Source organism: Nipponia nippon, unplaced genomic scaffold (genome assembly GCF_047370975.1).
Source record: "Nipponia nippon isolate SJK-2023a ecotype South Korea unplaced genomic scaffold, ASM4737097v1 scaffold_4, whole genome shotgun sequence".
NCBI lineage: Eukaryota > Metazoa > Chordata > Aves > Pelecaniformes > Threskiornithidae > Nipponia > Nipponia nippon.
Genome location: NW_028262358.1, coordinates 81,968,111 through 81,980,846, shown reverse-complemented (window position 1 = coordinate 81,980,846; position 12,736 = coordinate 81,968,111).

The following is a 12,736-nucleotide window of genomic DNA, read 5'->3' as shown; positions in this document are numbered from 1 at the left end:
AGAAAGTAATGCTTATCTAATAAAGATTCTGTGAAATCTAAGTTATGTGTGTTACAAATATACTGAACAAAAAACTATAAATAGCTGAAACTCCCACCATCCAAAAGAAGACAGAGTAAAGGGAATGGTAATTTTATAATGGCACAGGCAATAAATGACCTTTTGGGTATATTTATTTGTTAGGATTAAACTCTTAAGAGCAATCTGCTGTTTCACAAGAAGCTAGTGAAACTATTTCATTTTTGCAGTAATGTAATCAGAAATCTCATAAGCAATCAAGCAGCCAAATTTTGCACCAGCTGTAAGCAAGTAAAACAAAAAGTGACAAGTGGACCAGCAAGTAATGAATTACAATAATCCAGATGAGAAATAAAAGACAAATGTATGAGTGTCTTGGAAATCCCAGAGAAGTAATGTCTATAGGTTGGAAATGATCCCAGGACAGTAATAAAATGGCTAATATAGACAACAAAATCACACCTTGGAATAAAACCTAATTTTTTGTGAAACCTGAGACTTTTGGGGAGTAGAGTGTCAGAGAGAACAGTCTAGAACCTAGAAATGGAATATAATCTCCATGCTTTGGAAACCTGATGAGTAGGGTTTTTTGCTTATGCCTCCATTTAGGGTAAGAAAATTGAATGATATCCAAACCTGCATAACACAGTACTGTTTGAAGAATGTGGAGTTAGAGATTCAGCGCCCCTAACCTCAGCTATGTACAATGCAGGCTGGATTGGAGTATGAAGCCATGAGCTACGGGTTAGTGTGCCATCTTCTCTGAGCTTTGATGGAATCAGATGCCTTACTTTGGGATGACTGAAATTAAATGAGAGAAAGCCCACACAGAGAATCTTAGAGAGAAAGTAATAAATTTGTGTACTACTTTGGCATATCAGAAGCTGAAGCTAATCAGTCCAACAACACAATAAAAGTGAATGATCTGCATGTGAGAGCAAAATAGTAGTAATTTCTGAAAACATCATTTCTTTAAAATACCTATTTTCTATCTGAAGTTGGTCCTCCAGGGCAATTATGAAAGACTGTCCAAAATATGGGTGGATGAGTACCACTATCTGATTATTTTTTTTAATTAAAATATCTTTCAACAGCCACTCTTGGCAAACATGTTTAGAAAATTTCCATTTTCCATTGACTTCATAGGTCAAGTCCTGACCTTCCTGTGGGAAAAAATGTGTTCAGACATAGAAAGCTTGAATGATATTAGTGTTTCAGTTTTCAAAGGAATTCAGGAGACTAAAAGAGCAAATTCATCAAACTGCAAGCCCTGAAAATGCAAAAGGAGCCTGAATTTCTGAGCATCTTTGAGCATCTCTCTCGAGCCGTTCTAATGCAGATAAGGAGCCCAGTATGAGATGTGCAACAATAACTCTGCATTACCCATTTTTCTGAATGTCTGAACATTTTTCTCCTGACAAGTATGTATGGCTGTCTATATACATTTATGTGCATGTGCCTGCAATGCTTGAGCTAACATGCTGTAAATATTTTTGCAGCATCTATATAACTTACACCATTGAAAACATTAACGGGTAAAGAAAAATACACTAACTGCAGCAGCTGCTTTGTTGATTTGTTAATACAGATCATGCATTATAAGGAATGGCATCTATAATGAAGAAAAACAAAAATACAACGACATATAAATTGGGAGATGGGAGACCAATAAAAAAGACACAAGAAATGCCCTGGGCAACATGGAGTCAAGGAAGTACTAAATACTTAATCAAGCTTTAATGCATATGTCCTCTGATTCAGCCTTCCAATGTTGCTCCTTTGGCTTAAGCTCAAATTTCTTTTTTTCTGGTTGTATCACATGTTGATTTGGAACTGGTAGGCTTTCAAAAGAGCCTTCATTTCCTAGGGTATAATCTTAGTCTCAAGTAGTTAAATATTGCGGTGAGTTGTTAAGAATAAGTGTCATTTGGAAGAGATAAAAATGTTACAGGGAGGACATTTTTCAAGAATGGAAATGTTTCTGCACGACATCATTTTGACGTCCTCTAGCAAGAGAGGAACAACAGTGCTGGGAAGGCATTCAAAAGCAAGTAAGCCACGTCCTTAAAGAGCCAGGCATTTTATATGTGAAGCTTCTTCCTTTTGTACAAGTGCTGGCCTCCTCCCTTAACTTCAGACTTGTCACCAGCTCCAATTTAGATGTGAAATAACATAAATAGATTTCTATTGCTGCATATCCACGAAAGTTAATTTTAGTCTTCCATTTAATTCATAGTGACTGAAATTCAGTCTTGTAGAGAGGGGAAGCATAGGCTCTCATTGCCTAAAACCTTGATATGACGGTGATTTGCACTCAGGCTGCTGATCAAAGGAGATGTCCACATGTTGTTAATACATAATGAAAGAGTCCTTAAGGATGTGTATTTTCCATAGTTGATCCAGGATTCCTTCCACAAAGGCAAATTCCAACATGCACTATTTTCTTCAAATTCTTCTTCCAATAGTCCTAAGAGGATGAGTATGTTAATATAAACCTTTAAATATTTTTAGTCTTAAAAATGTCTAGCCTATATACTATGTACTTTATTTGTATTAAAGTGAATATGATATTATGTGTATACGTTTTGTGCCTGTCCACACATTATTTGGGCATACTGAAAATGTAGATTATATATACTACTTTGAGTTGAGATCTGTTGTTTTCGCACCAGCTGATTCCATGATTTTGCATCAGCAGAAAACTGATCTTGAAATTCAGACTGCAGTTTCCCTTGCCTGCCCTTCCTTTTATTGATATTGGAAAATATTAATTCCAAGGTATGGTATAGAATTGCTTTTCATTCTGGCTGGTGATGGTGTCCAATCCCATTGGACATTGTCCAATTTTGGAGTTACAGACTTAGACCTGTTTTGACCACTTCATTCAGCTCTTTAAATGTCTCTTGCTTACTTCCCAGGAATAAGTTTGTTATATAAAATATTTTTAATAAGTCACTTCAGCAACTGTAGCTGAAGCTGTAACTACAGCTCTGGGACGTAGCTCAGAGAAGCTGATTTGCAAGTCCTGTTTGAGAGACAAAACCAGTACCAACTAAGTAGAGGGGAACCTGTCATCTATAATGTATATTAAAAATATAATAAATTCAATTAAAATAAGGTGGTATCAGATCTGTTTAATCTCAGGAATTCTTGACTTGTTTAAAAGCTTAAGCCACACATACTAATTGTTCTTTTAAAAGGTGTGTCATTACTGTATGATTTTCATTTTCTGACGTTAATTGATCCAGACTAACTGCCTTCTGCCAAATTTCAGTTTGAGAGATAGTGCCTTGTTTATTTATTAATTTACTACAAAACATCAAAAATGCCCAGCAGGCTACTAAAAGCAATGATCAATCACATCTAATCCTAGATTATGAAGTTGATTTTATTCCCCTCCCTTCCTCCTCTCACCTACTTTTATTTAATTTCTTGAATGATCTGCACTGTGGGAACTGCCTGGAACATTTCTACATGTACACACATAAAGTGGTCCCACCTCTGATACCATCCTCTGATCTCAGCTGCAGACCCAGCCATGTTTCAGACATACCCAGGACAGCATTTTGGGAAACAAAAGGCAGAATACTGCCATCATATATGCCGTTTTGCTTTAATACCTCAGTTTTCAGTTCAGAAGAAGGACTATAGCTGTTGAAGAGGAAAAAAACTCATCAATTTCTCTTCTAAGCTAAAAGTATACTTATCACATCCCCAAAAAAGTTTTTTAATCTAGATTTTAAGATCTCAAGGTAGAGGATTATTTAAAAACTCCTGACAAAGAGGTAGTGAACACTGTGGCATAATAAGCAGATTTTTATTGGTTTAGGTGGTATCTACAAATCACCTCCTAGAATACCTATCAGATGAATGAAAAACTGAGGAATTAAAGGGTTAAAATAAGATGACTATGACAGATTTTGAGTCATGCATCCATCTGACTGGTTAATGATAATCTAAATCATTGAACTGAATTCTCACTGTTAAATTTTTGAATATTCTAAGTGATAATTGACTGATATTAAAATAAGTAAGTCAGACAGAAAAGCAGAAGGAAGCCTTTATGTAGGTGGCCATGTCTCAAATTAGCTGTTATATTTTCTAGTTCAGGTTTTAACTTGGTTGGGACAGTGGTATTACACCTTTTTGGATGTATTAGTGAAAAATTGTGAATCATGCTTCTACCTAATACAGAATCCATACCTATATGCGGTTCAAATATGTATGAAATGACTTATTTAAACAGATAAAGATAAGAAGAATAGAAGAAAATGGTGCAAAAAAGGGAAAAGGTTGTCATGGCTTACAGATAAATAACCAACAGAGCATTTAATTGCTAAAGGTGGCTGTTTTACAAAAATTGTATCATACAGATACAAGTTTCATAATTGAATTTTGAGCACGATAGAAATCTTAATACATGACTATTAGATGATGCACATCAGGAACATGTATAGAAGAACTTCTTATGTCAATGTATCTTGTCTTCTTTTATTGTAAGCATAACATATTCCTTAATTTAGGCTGATCATGATCCTTTTTAAAGGTAGCTAGTTTTCTGCCTTGTCCCCTTGAAAGGCTGTTTCAAGATCTTTCTTCTTTGACTCAGAAATTTCCTTCCAGTGTTTTCTGACTCAATAACATTGAAAGAAAATGGAAAAAGAAAAAAAAATTACTTCAGAATTTTATATGATGTGTAGATTAATATAGAATATAGCAATGCAACAATTTCTTCGTTTTCTTGGGTGAAATAGGAAAAAAAATTCTCAAATCGTTTCTCTGGTGCATAGATTTTTAGATTCAGCAGCACAAAATGAACCCATCGAACAGCAGATGATACGATGTAGTAAAATCTCAAAAGGTAACTCAATTCTCCATTCTGACCTGTGAAACTAAATGAAATTAGGGTGAACTTCAGTGGCAAGATGCTGAATGTGACTGTGTTAAATGTACTGTTTGAAGGAATTTTCCCATGACTGTATAATGAAAAAGGAGGATCAAAACATCAGTAAATATTTTGTAGAGACCAATAAAGTTTGCTTATAAGCACTCAGAAGTGGTTTCACTTGAAATGTTCCAAGTCTTACAGCTGAAATACCTGTGAACATACTTATACTCATGTATGTATACAGACAGGGAGAGTTCACAGCATATCCAACATAGATGCCATGGAATAGTATATATATACACAAATATAAATATATATGTCTGCAGCAGGCTTAATTACATGTGGCACCCAAAATGTGCAGAGAACAGAGTGGTAAGCTCAGTGCCCATCAGTACTCTATTCATACACAACTCACATACATTTCATCATTGAGCCTTTGACTGACTAAGAAGCACACTAGCAGCCTACCAAGTCATGCCCTAGCATGTCTTATTCTCGTCTCTGTATGCAATAAATTTTATTTTAAAACCACCTTCAATTCAAAAAAGAATGGTATAAAATGAACACTTTCTAGAGGAAAAAATATGCCATGAACATCACTGTACACTATCTGTGGCTGTGACCCTGAGCATTTACAGGCATATGCTCAGTTTTACTATAGTATATGTCTTATTTTTAGCTTTTATTGTGAATTTTCTATCATCAGTGCTGTTTTGAGACAAAAAGGGCTTTCAACAAAACTATTTTTGATGAAAAATATCTGTTTTCTTCAGAAAAAATACTTTTTGTGCTAGAAATCCAAATACACAAGCCTGGTACTTCAACTGTGTGACATCATTGCCATATTTTTTGGACTCTTTATTCATGCTTAGGACCTCCATATCTCCACAACTCTGATAATACACGTGATGCAGATGCTAGTTGCTCATTTCAGCAACCCGCTATGGAAAAAAATCCTGGTGCATCATTGCAGCTATAATGCTACCAAGGAGTTTAAGTAGTGGATGGTAATCAGATTAAGACACCCAAAAATTCCACCTCAAGGACAAAAAGCAGCATTTCTGATTTCAGGGTGGTTTGTTAGTTAGCTGAAAAATTCTACTTTTAACTGAGAACAAGCATGATCCATTCGTGCAGTAGAAAGGATGGAAAAGGGAATACTTTCTTAAATAGCCTGATTAAAATTTTACTGCTCATCTAAGTTAAAGAACCTGCTTTTTTATAGTCTAAGCCTAAACTTATTAGCTTAAAGACTATGATGGACTATGCTTTATTTTCCACAGATCTAGAGATATCTGTGAGTAATGTCGATAGTCTAGTTCTCCAAAAGTTTCACAGAGTGATGAGGAATTGTTTCTGTTAGCATTACTTGTCAGCATCCCTTTTTCTTGGTTTTGGTTCAGCTTTGGTCTTACATCAGGGCAAGCAGTGACTGTGCAGATTGCTGAAGAACAGAAAATTGCTGCATTGCTGACCCCAGCATCCTGCTTTAAAGAGGACCTTTAAGGAGTGAGACCAATGGCTTTAAAATATAAAACTTTGGACATCTACAGAACAAAGGAGTAAGTTTAAATGTTCTGCACATTTAAGTCAAGGTATGAAATGGACCAATGGCAAGACAGAAAGATTGGAGACTGCAGTCATCTGTCTTAATTATGGTATTTAAATGCATTGTCTTTCATGGCCCTATTTTTTACGAATTTACAGATTTACAAATTTGTAAGAATTGATAAGTTATCAGCCTTTAGTAAATCCTCAATGCATTCATGTCTCTCTCATTTATACATAATTTCTTCTTGATAAGTCCCCTGTGTTTTATTTGAGAGTTGCCTTATTTATTGTGAGCCAATAATGCATTGAATTGTGTGTGCACTGGCATATTATCTTGTTGAACCATTCAATTAAATATGATAATGTTGAACACTGACATAGTTAAACACTCAGGTGAATGAGCAATTCACTGTGAAGTGCAGAAATATTTAAAGTCATCTGTGTGCCTTCAAGCAATCTGTTTTATGTAAAAGAACACTTCAAGATTCAGAGAACGATATATGTCTGAAAAGACAAAAATATTGCAACTTTCAAAACATAGCTCTCATGGCTGAAAACTGTGGCTCTTTAAAAGATCCCAAACCCCCAAATAAAGAACAGAAGTGAAGCACACTACCTTATTGTGCAAGTAATAGGCACAAAAGTTAGATGTTACAGTCTACTTGAAATGATAATATGAATTAGCAACAGTATTTTGGCCTATAAACATTTTCATTCTGGAATAAAGTTACACAAGGTCTATCTGACATGACCCTACATTTCTGGAGAATACCCCACTGCAGAGGACTGAGAGGTTTTCTCTGAGGTAATGTAAAATAAATATATCCCTAGTGAAACTTTGGCATCTGAGCCAACCTAATTCTCCATTGAAGACATTACCTGTGAAACTTAATGAGAAACTAGTGTTACATGGAGTTTCAAATGCTTATAACTAAATCACATCAAAACCAATTTTCTCCAGAACACTCAAAAACACTTCTCCTTAGTGCTGTTTTCCTGACAAATTTAAACTTTCATCCCCCAGCTGTTTTGGCTGTAGAGTGATTATAAAAAAAATGTCATGGTAATTTTTTATTGTCAAAAGTGTCTTTTCTCAGTTTTTACATGCTTGAAAAGCCTAATCTTTTTCCTCCTTCAAACTTTAGAAAAGAATACGAAAACTGCAGGCAAAGTCAAACAAAAATAATCCTGAAAAAAGGTCCAATACATATTGGCCAAAAATAAAAGTTTGAAAATTTCAGCCTGAGCTGAAAAGTTCAAGAATTATTGAATACTGATGTCATCAGGTTAGAATACAAACCATTATTCAATTTGATGCTCAGCTATTACTTCTATTGCTATTGATTATTTTACTACTGGAGGAGTGCTGGTTGGAATTCAATTGGCAGATGGTCACTAAGCATTCCAGTTGGAATGAAACCAAAACCACTGGCTCCCCAATTTTTTTAACGAAGGGTAAGATATCACAAATAACTTACGAAGACTCCATTTAAAAATGGGACACAGGTTTTAATTTCACTTAAAACCGTGGGAAAAAATATTCAAATTAAACTCTCAAAAAGGATTTACTTAATAGTGCAAGGTCCATGATTATTTTATGACTTTTCTGAGAAGAAAAGGAAATCTGTAGTTTTAACATAAAATATGAAAGGAAACATGACATTTCTGACTAGATATTGCTGAAATGCTTTATCCAAGTCTCATATTCAAAATGAAACCTCCAATGAGGTAGGAGCCTATTCTACTAACTTCAGCCAAGGTGAAAGCTTTGAGTTATTACCTGTCTCTGCCATATCATGTCACTTTTTCTCTACAGGATGTTTTCCAGCATCTTAGATTAGGGCAAGAGATCTTCATGTTCATCCAGCATTTTAAGGCAAACTCATGAAAAAGAGAAGAAATTTAGCCTTGGCACATGGTTTCTAAGCCTCTAAAAGGAGGTGCATTTATTTTCCTAACCTCTTTATGTTTGTAATGGGAAACAACTTTTCTGCTACTGTAATAGAATCCACTTTTTGACCGGTTGGCCATATATTAACATTTCTGTGACACTGAACACCTTCCTCCACTCCTTATTCAACAGCCCTTGTTCCCATACAATCTTTCTTAGTAATGCAAAACCTGGAGGGAACTTGGAGCTAAGAATCTGCACTTGCTTTAATTTGAAGGTTATACTAATCTCCAGGAATATGCTGACATCATTCACTTCAGATATAACCCCTGCATAAGTATGATGGAAAAAGTTTCACATAAATACAGGCTGAAAAGAGAAAACAAGTTTGCAAATAATCTTGGGAAGAGGATGCTTTCTTGAGGTGTTGAGTAAAATAAAAAGAAAAGGAAACAAGTATGTTAGCCAAAACATTGCATAACTAAATGATTTGTACAATAGAGATCATGTCAACAAAGACTGTGGTTGTAAAATTAAAAGCTATTTAAATTCATGTTCACTTAACTAAGATTATATGCAAAATGTACCAGTAAAACCCTTACTATTGTGGTTTATAATTTGTAATATCATAATGCCCAGGTGTCCTGGTTTCGACTGGGATAGAGTTGATTTTCTTAGTAGCTGGTATAGTGCTGTGTTTTGGATTTAGGATGAGAATAACGTTGATAACACACTGATGTTTTAGTTGTTGTTAAGTAATGTTTACACACTAAGTCAAGGACTTTTCAGCTTCCAATGCTCTGCCAGATGCACAAGAAGCTGAGAGGGGAGCACACCCAAGACAGCTGACTGAAACTGGCCAAAGGGCTATTCCATACCATATGATGTCATGCTCAGTATATAAGCTGGGGGGAGTTGGCCAGGGGGCAGTGACCACTGCTGGGGAACTGGCTGGGCATCAATCAACAGGTGGTGAGCAGTTGCATCATGCATCACTTGCTTTGTATATTCTTATTCTTATTCTTATTCTTATTCTTATTCTTATTCTTACTACTACTACTACTACTACTACTACTACTACTACTACTACTACTACTACTACTATTATACTTTATGTCAATTATTAAACTGTTCTTATCTCAACCCATGAGTTTTCTCACTTTTAGTCTTCCTATTCTCTCCCCCATCCCACCGGGGTGGAGTGAGCGTGCAGCTGTGTGGTGCTTAATTGCTGGCTGGGGTTAAACCATGACACCAGGAGTCCCAGTCACAGAGTAAAACACCATTGTGCATCATGTTTTGCAGCCAAAGAAAGAAAATGTATTTTAAGACTGCCTCTGATAAATGAATGTTCTTGAAGTATGGATAGATACCAACGAATTGTAAGTACTCACACTTTTAGGAGAGGTGTTTTAGACAATTACCTCAGATAGGAACCAAGGAATTACTATATTCAACCAAACCAAGAGTCCACTATTTTGTTTCTGAGAATAGCACTACATGCCCTAACAAATGGTATAAGAAACAAAAGAAAACCCTCCAAATTTCATTAAGAATTTAATAGCTATGCATTGTTTCCCATATAGTCATATTATTTCCATATTTTCTTCTTCTGACATCCTCTCAATAATTTGACATTAGCACATTCAGTTCTGTGCTGTTATATTACCTATTATGGCTTTTCTTGTTATGTGTTTACATGTGTAACACTCACGCTTAATTTCTTTGACTTCAGTGTCTGCTAGCACTGAGGTTAACCGCATGTCCTAGGAAACGGTTGAACAGGATATGCAGATGAATGAACACGAGCCACAGAGAGAGATTTAATTGATGTGCCTTAATTTCATTAGTTTACCACATAAGGAGGGCTATAATAAGTGACAACTAATGGCAGTATGCCAAGCATTTGTTTGGAGTCCAGTGCTAAGTTAGTTGGTGGACCTGTGATCAATCTCTGTAAGCTACCCCTTTGGTTTTCAGCTTAAATTTGCATTCTTGTGCCATCTCCTCATAGAAGAACATAACCATGGATGGATTCCAGATCTTCTTTTTTCCATGCCACTTCAGACCAGCTAGCAGTAATAGCGAAGAAATTTTTTCTGATCCCTAAATTAATGATCAAGCAGACCTACAGCACCACATAAGATTGAAATAATGAGAAAGAAATTCTATCATGACCTTTTTTTATTTCTTAATCCCAAGATTTATGCAACCACTTTAAAATATTTCAGCCATTTAGAGTAGTGTGTGCAGTTTTGGGCCCCACAGCATGGGAAAGACGTCATTAAGGTGCTGGAGCACTTGCCCCATGCAGAAAGACTGAGGGAGCTCAATTTGTCCAGTGTGGGGAAGAGGTAGCTTCAGTGGCCCTACCAGCAGCCCCTAGCATACTTATGGGGTGGTAATCAAGAAGATTGAGCCAGACTTTTCACAGCAGCACATTGGTTGGAAGACGAGAGGCAAGGACTTAAACTGAATTATGAGAGGAGATAAGGAAAAACTTTTTCACCATGAAGACACTAAAGTAATAGAATAGGCTGCCTGGAGAGGCAAGCTCCATCCTTGGAGGTTTTCACGACCTGGTGGGACACAGCCCTGAGCAACCTGGCCTGACGTCAGAGTAGACCCTGCTGTGAAGGTTGAGTTAGAGACCTCCTGAGGTCTCTTTCAACCTGAATTTTCCTATGATGCTATGACCCTAAAGGAAGACACCTTTGAAATATGTGTCCATGATAACAGTCCCACTGAAAACCGGTACAACACAGATTTTATTCAATATTTGAGCCTAAAGAGCCAAATAGCATAGGATAGTAATTAGAAGTAGGAAATACAGGCTAAAACTTATAGTATTATATATATTATTTTATTTTTTTTAATAATGACACTTCTTCAGAAAGGAATTGTGCTAGGCATAGGGACAAGATAGACAGACACAGCTATACTGTATTCCTTCAGGGCACTTAATGTGCCTGTAGATACAGCAGCTTCTTTAGAGCTAGCTCCTTGTCTTTGACATGATGCTCCATTGGTCAGTGTAGGCCCATCCAAAAAAATGAGGGTATTTCTGAGGGTATAAATGCCTATTAGTCACCTAGTGCTCTTTGAATTTCAAGGAGCGAAGTGCCCAGATGAGATTTATGCCCTCAAAAATCTGTATCTTGGCCCTCTGAGAAACTGAGATAAATGGTGTTATGCTTCCAAGGCATTTAGACAGTCATGAAAACATTATCATTAGGCTTTAAGATAGTAAGTTTTTACAGTATGTAAAAATTAAGCAAACTGCATTATAGATTTAACAAATATGATGATGAGGGAGGATGTAAATTCATAAATAAAAAAAAAGACTGTTGTAAGTTTATTACGAATTTAAAATGAAAGAAAGCATTGTATTCCATTTTTAGTGCCAGTAATTTATTTTTGGTGCTGTGGAATATTGCATAAAATGTGTTTTCAGGAATGGTTGTTTGGACTTGACCTTTCTCACTGGAACTTCAGAAAGGACCAGATTCCTGCCTGATGATGATTAGCACAGAATTTAGTTTGCTGTTTGATGAGAGACCATTATTGCAGCTTTACAGACTGTTTTTTCAGTCTACTGCAAGCAACTATTGTCTGTTGAAAACCAAGACAGATGTATCATAGAAGGACCCAGAATTAACTCCAACAGCTATGCAAATATACTTTGATAAGAAATAGTTTTCAGCTTCCTTTGTCTTGGTTTTCTCTTCTCTTTTTTCTTTACTCCATGCTGCAGTGTTGTCTCATGGATAGCTAGATGCAAAATGAGACTGACATGTTGGACACATGGATATCAAGGATGTGGTTTCCCTAGCAACAGTAACCACATAAAAGGTCTCAGAACTTACTCATGGGACATTTCAGTTTTTCACATAAAATGAATACTGGTGGTGAATATGATTGGTTCAATAGAAGTACAGTGAAAGTATCACAGAACTGTAACATAATAAAGTATTAGACTCTTCTATTTTCTGAAACCAGATACCACACAAGAATATTGTCTTTATACCATGGAGAAGAGAATTTTGAGGACATGAGAGGCATTAAATCCAGCAGAATTTTGCTGCTTAGAAAAGTTTGTAATTATTTAGCATTAGATTTAGCTAAAATTACAAATAGATGATCTATGTCAGCAAGAAGTGAAACAGCATCAAAATCTACATGCAATCAGACCGACTCAGATTAAAGCATAGCACAAAAGCTGAGTGTATCTCAAAATTTTGGTCTAGAGTTGTTTCAGTTTTTTGCAGCAGTTAGCTTTACTTCATCTATAAATACAGCAAACAGACTTGCTAAAGACAAAGCTGTTGATAGAAGAGTCATGTAGTAGGGTTAAAAAACAGGAGTACAGTTATGGATTGAGATCTGGC